The sequence below is a fragment of the Prionailurus bengalensis genome, chromosome B4, assembly GCF_016509475.1.
Source record: "Prionailurus bengalensis isolate Pbe53 chromosome B4, Fcat_Pben_1.1_paternal_pri, whole genome shotgun sequence".
Lineage (NCBI taxonomy): Eukaryota > Metazoa > Chordata > Mammalia > Carnivora > Felidae > Prionailurus > Prionailurus bengalensis.
Genome location: NC_057358.1, coordinates 22,987,633 through 22,993,632, shown reverse-complemented (window position 1 = coordinate 22,993,632; position 6,000 = coordinate 22,987,633).

Here is a 6,000-nt window from a genome sequence, read left to right as displayed (position 1 = left end):
GGGAGAATAGTCAATGGCACTGTGGTAGTGTTGTGTGATGACAGATGGTAACCACGCTTGTGGTGAGCACAGCATAAACTCATTGAATCACTATGTCGTACACCTGAAACTAACGTGATGGTGTTGACTGTCCTTCAATAATTAGAAAAAAAAAAAAAAAGGATTTGATAACATGCCAAAATCTTGGAAACCGTATTTATGTTCAAAGGTAATAAGAAGATAGGCCCAGCCTCCTTTATGGCTGAGGGGCAGGATAGGGTGGGATGACAGTAGGGCTTGAAGAAATTCTTCAAATTAGAATTGAAAAAAATAGAACTCATAGAAGCAAATGACAAACCTATTAAAATGAAAACAACACAATAAAATAAAGCAGTGTTGAGATGAAACAGTGGATATTATGACAATTACCTCGAAAGACCACATCTAAGCGACAGGAAAAGCATATTATAGAGAACATTCTCCCCCTCACGTCACTACCTAGATTGATGTTTCATGCTCCCAACTGAGTTCTGTTCCAGTCAAGTCCTTCTTCCATTTTAAAGTTGTTTTGGTTTTATTAGTGTTTCCATATTCACTTCAAATGACCATTAATTGAATTTATGCCTTCTCCATGAGAAGAAGTTGAGTTGAGCTTTATGTTTTTAACGAAGGCTTTGAAGTCCCAGAGTTTATTTTATTTTTTAATATAATCAGCACGATGAAATTAAGTCGAATCTTAATTTTAGAAATATTTTTTTTTTAACATTTATTTATTTTTGAGACAGAGAGAGACAGAGCATGAACAGGGGAGGGTCAGAAAGAGAGGGAAACACAGAATCTGAAACAGGCTCCAGGCTCTGAGCAGTCAGCCCAGAGCCCGACGCCAGGCTCGAACTCACGGACAGTGAGATCATGACCTGAGCCGAAGTCGGATGCTTAACCGACTGAGCCACCCAGGCACCCCTAGAAATATTTTCTATGGAAATAAGGGAGAAAGAAAAAAAAAATCCCTTTGGAAAGGTTGCATACCCTTCTGTACCGCGCAGAAAATCAAAGCTATTTTGATAAGTTTTAACTGCTCCTCACCCCTCCTTGTTTCACTTTATTCAAAACCAGAATAACTTCCTGTTGCACTGCCAGATGGCCTAAGTGATTTCATCGAGACATCACCCACGTGTGCTTTAATGAAGTCTAAACAGAACAGTTCACATTTCTGGACTAAATACACACTCTCAAAATGCCTTCTGCTCTAGAATCAAAGAAAGCCTTCCACGATGTTTCCAAGTGTCAGGTCCCTGAAGGCCATTCCCTTTTCCTTTTCCCTTTCTTTGAATCTGGAGCCCTGATTCCTAGCATTGACTTCAGGATGGGAGCACTCAAGGAGCTTCGGAAAATACTGCTGCCTGGGCCCTACCCAGGTGGAGGTGAATGGTCAGCTCCAGTATGGCCCGAGCCTCAGGAGGCTTTAAAGCTCTCAGAAGTTTCGAATGCAGCCTGGGTTGAGAAGCACAAAGTTTCATGCATTTGATCAAATCTAAGGTCAACTTAATTTGCCATTTTTACCAACTCGATTCCTAGCCTAATGAGACTGCATTTTTCTAACTGTCACTGGAATTCTAAATCCCAGTTTGCATGCAGGTTCTGGGTTCTCTCTTCAGTGATCAGACAGCTCAATTTTAAATTAGTAAGATAGTTTTCTTGGTCTTGGTAATCATTCCCCGATGGTTATGTATACTAAATCATCACATTGCGCACTTTAAATATACACAGTTTATACTTGTCAATTACTCCTCGGTAAAGTTAAAAAAAAAATGAAATACTCCTAAATTTTACTATTTAAAAAAAAATTGGTAAAGTAGATTTTGCAGCTTGAACATTCATATACAAACTGGAAATCTCTGACACGTAGCAAGTTGTAATTTGGCTGAAGCACAAATTGGAATGAGATGGGCTTCTAGGCTGGAAAGCAGGAATATCTATGTCTCAATTCAGTTCATTGGTACTCTGCTTGTTGGGGGTGGGCTCAGTTCATGACTCCTTTGTCTTCCAGATAAAAATGGCTTCAAGGGGCACCAGGGCATTTCAATCAGTTAAGTGTCTGACTCTTGATTTCAGCTCAGGTCATGAAATTGTTGTGGGATCAAGGTTCGAGTCAAGCTCTGTGCTGAGTGTGGAGCCTGCTTGGGATTCTCTCTCTCTCTCTCTCTCTCTCTCTCTCTCTCTGCCCCTCCCCCATTCACACTTGTGTGCACGCTCTCTCTCTCTCTCTCTCAAAATAAATAAACTTTAAAAACAGATTTTTAAAAACTGGCCTCCACATGAGAAAGAAAATGTTGGTTAACAGTGAAAAGAGCAGTCCACTTTTGGTATGATGACATATATCAAAACATTCAATTGTAAAATATTCCCGTGTTTATGTAACTCATGCATTTACCTCCCAACACACACACACACACACACACACACACACACACACACTCACCCTCATATTCTCCACCATTTTCAAGAGTCGGTCATGTTTCTACAATTTATTTGGGGAAAAAGAAATAGCTAGTTTATCTCATGTTTGTCCTCAAATTCTGCAACATGTAGCTATGGCTCCAGTAACCCTTCTTCCCTTCCAAGGCTTCCAGCTTTTGTACTAAGCCTATGTTCAGTTTGCGGCTAATCGCTGCTGAAAACCTTCCTACCACGGGCATTTCTCAATAAAACATTCTACAGTCATGCTGGGCTGAGGAGTGACGGGGGGGGGGAGATCAAATGTCCATTTACTGCCCCAACCTTTGGTTCTCCACACTACCCCAACCTGAGTGCATGAGAAGATTCACTGCAGGTTTGCAACTAACTGGACAGAATTACAATGTTGGCAAAGGAACTTCCAATAGGAGGCAAATGTGGCTGTTCTCAGTCTTAAGGCAAAAGAAAATGAAATCAAACCATGCTCCTAAAGTCCTTCCTGCACATTCTAGTTCGTGGCCTATCTGCCTTGTCTCAAGATCGACCTTCCCATCTCTCTGCAGAAAGGCGTTTCTCCCATTCTTCATAGTACTGGAAAAATCTTCTCCTCCCCCTGAAATAACTGTCTCCTCCAACCAGGGCAATCCATAGCACCCAAAACCCTCAGAGTACATTTCCCAAAATGGAGTTGTAGCGTGTGTCCACTTAATTTACTCCTTTAAACATAGCAAACAGTGACAGTTTGTAGTTTGTATAGTAGAGGTGATGCTACCCACTTTCTTCATTTACAATTTTTTGTAATGTTTATTTTATTTTTGAGAGAGAGAGAGAGAGGGAGAGAATGAGCTGGGGAGGGGCAGAGAGAGAGGGAGACATAGGATCCGAAGCAGGCTCCAGGCTCTGAGCTCACAGTGGACAGCCTGATGTGGGGCTCAGACTCACGAACCACGAGATCATGACCTGAGCCAAAGTAGGCGTTGAACTGACTGAGCCATCCAGGTGCGCCTGCCTACTTTCTTTGTAAAAAGCTTTTGACCAAATGTGAAAATGAGATGGGAAACATGAATCTGCATTTGTGGGTAGCATTTCTCCAAGATTCTCATTTCACTGTGCTAAGGGTATTTCTGCTATTACATGTATGTGTTTTTTGCACATAGTGGTTCCTAAACATATTCCGATCATGTATTTGGCATTCAGTTGAAGAAACGCTATTCCTCTGTTGTGGGAGGAAACACTGATAGGGGCTTATTGGGTAACAAAATATCCGTCTTCACATCCTCATGGATTGTCAAGAGTAATGTTGTTTATATGCAATTTTATCTTTGGAAGTGCTGATTTTAGACCAGAGATCAACAGGCTTTTCATGCAAAAAGCCAGACAGTAAATATTTTAGGCCTAGCAGGCAATACGGTCTGGGTCACAATTACTCGTCTGCTGTTATAATGCGAAAGTGGCCATAGACAAACTGTAGATAAATGGGTATGGCTGTGTTCCAATAAAACTTTATTTACAAGAACAGGCAGTGGCCCACATTTTGTCCTTGGGTGCCGGTTTGCCAACTCCTGCTTTAGACGATGACCTTGCATAAAAGGCCACTGACAGGCACCTGCAGAATCATCCAGGTGAGTTCTGACAGGCAGACCTGTACAGGGTTGGTTTTAGCACTCTAAGGCTCCCTGTCTTTGAGATCTTTGTATGGAGCGAGGTGAAAGCCCTCATTCTCCCTGAGGCTAGCTGTCTTTGTGAGTAACTGCAGAAACATGCTCAAACATACTCCTACACAGATACACCCACGTACATCCCCTCACACACATTCACACATTCTCCCAAGGACAAACAATTCTCAGAGACAGACAATAGTCTACATCCACATTAAGGGAAAGAAACAGTTTCCTAGAGGCAACAAAATCTGTGCAAAGTGTCCCCGCTACAATGGAGAGCACGTTCTAAATTACACCCCAGAGCGATTTTAATCCGTTTCTTCTCATTTTCTTCCTCTGGGTCATGCAAGGGGTTAGCTGGGCCTAGGAAATAGTTCCTTATGATGTCTTTCCAAACAATACAGTCTTCAACCCCCTGGCTAATTGGACAACTACCTGGGTTTTGAAATTACATTGTTTTTTTTTTTTTCTTTACTGTGTACAAAGCTGTGCTCTCTGCTAGTTGTCTCTGGAGAAGAGGAACCGTAGACAAATTTATTTTGCTACCCTCATCTCCTTCCATGATGAGCCCCTAGAGGTCATAGCAGCAAGTGCATGTGGTTCTTCCAGGTACACCTGAGAATTGGGGGGTTGGTGAAGCTATTAATAGATCTTTCTGAGGAATGCCAAGGGCTTGCTGTGTTGATGTTACAGGAGAATAGGGAGGATCCCTATCTCTGGGACAATGCCTATGACTCCTTCCAGAAGGCTTTCTTAATGGGGACAGTATGGAGTCCTTCACAGTACCTCACACAGAAGGAACACCCTATCCTCTGTACAGTCCTTCACTTTTACAGAAATCTGCTAAAAATATCTATATTCCCTCAGCCACACACAACCTCATCACCACTCTGTCTTTCTGTTAATTTCTCTCTCATCTCCCATCCTCCCCCTCACCCCCTGTCACCCAGCCTCCCTGCTGAAAATGGTCACTGGGATTTCCACTTGCCTGATGGCAGACCCAAGCCACTCATTGGCCAGAACACCTGGCACTTCCGTGTCACCACCACTTTTGTGTTTTCTTTCTCCACGTGGGGAAAGTCCATAAAACCCCTTAGGAAATACGATCGTTCTCTCTCTGCTTTCGGCCCTGGTGAATAACATCCTACAATGTATTGCATGTATGGTTATGCTGTGTGGTTGTTTAATGTATGATGCGTGGATATTTTCTTTTCTGACTATATTTGAATGTTCTTGCAGCCTGATGCTGTGCACAGAACCTCTTCATCAATTGTGCGTTTGCTTCAAACAAGAGTATTTTTTTTAGACTACCAATGTATTTAATAAATGCTTCCAAGCATTAGTCTGTGGACGACCATGTGTGTTTTCCGTGTCCGCTAATGACCAAGGGGAAAGGCCTGAGTTTCAAAGACAGTGGAAGAGACTAAGATCAGATTTTCTCCGTTTTCACGTTTTAAATCAAATACTATTACTTCAATCTAAAATTAATACACGGGATGCCTGGATGGCTCAGTCGGTTAAGCGCCCAGCTTCAGCTCAGATCACGATCTCACAGTTCGTGGGTTTGAGCCCCGTGTCAGGCTCTGTGCTCAGAGCCTGGAGCCTGCTTTGGATTCTGTGTCTCCCTCTCTCTCTGCCCCTCCCCTGCTCATGCTCTGTCTCTCTGTCTCTCAAAAATGAATACAAAAATTAAAAAATAAAATTAATACATATCTATTACGAAATCCTATAACGTTACAAAAATACAAAACGCAGAAAATAGTAGCTCTGTTGCCCCTTAATCCTACCCACCCTCCCCCCAAAAAAGTCAGTACTGATGGTGAATATTCTTTCCAACTATAACTTGTTTTATTTGGTTTTCACTTGCTAACATTTCATGGATGCTATGGCAGATGATATTAAG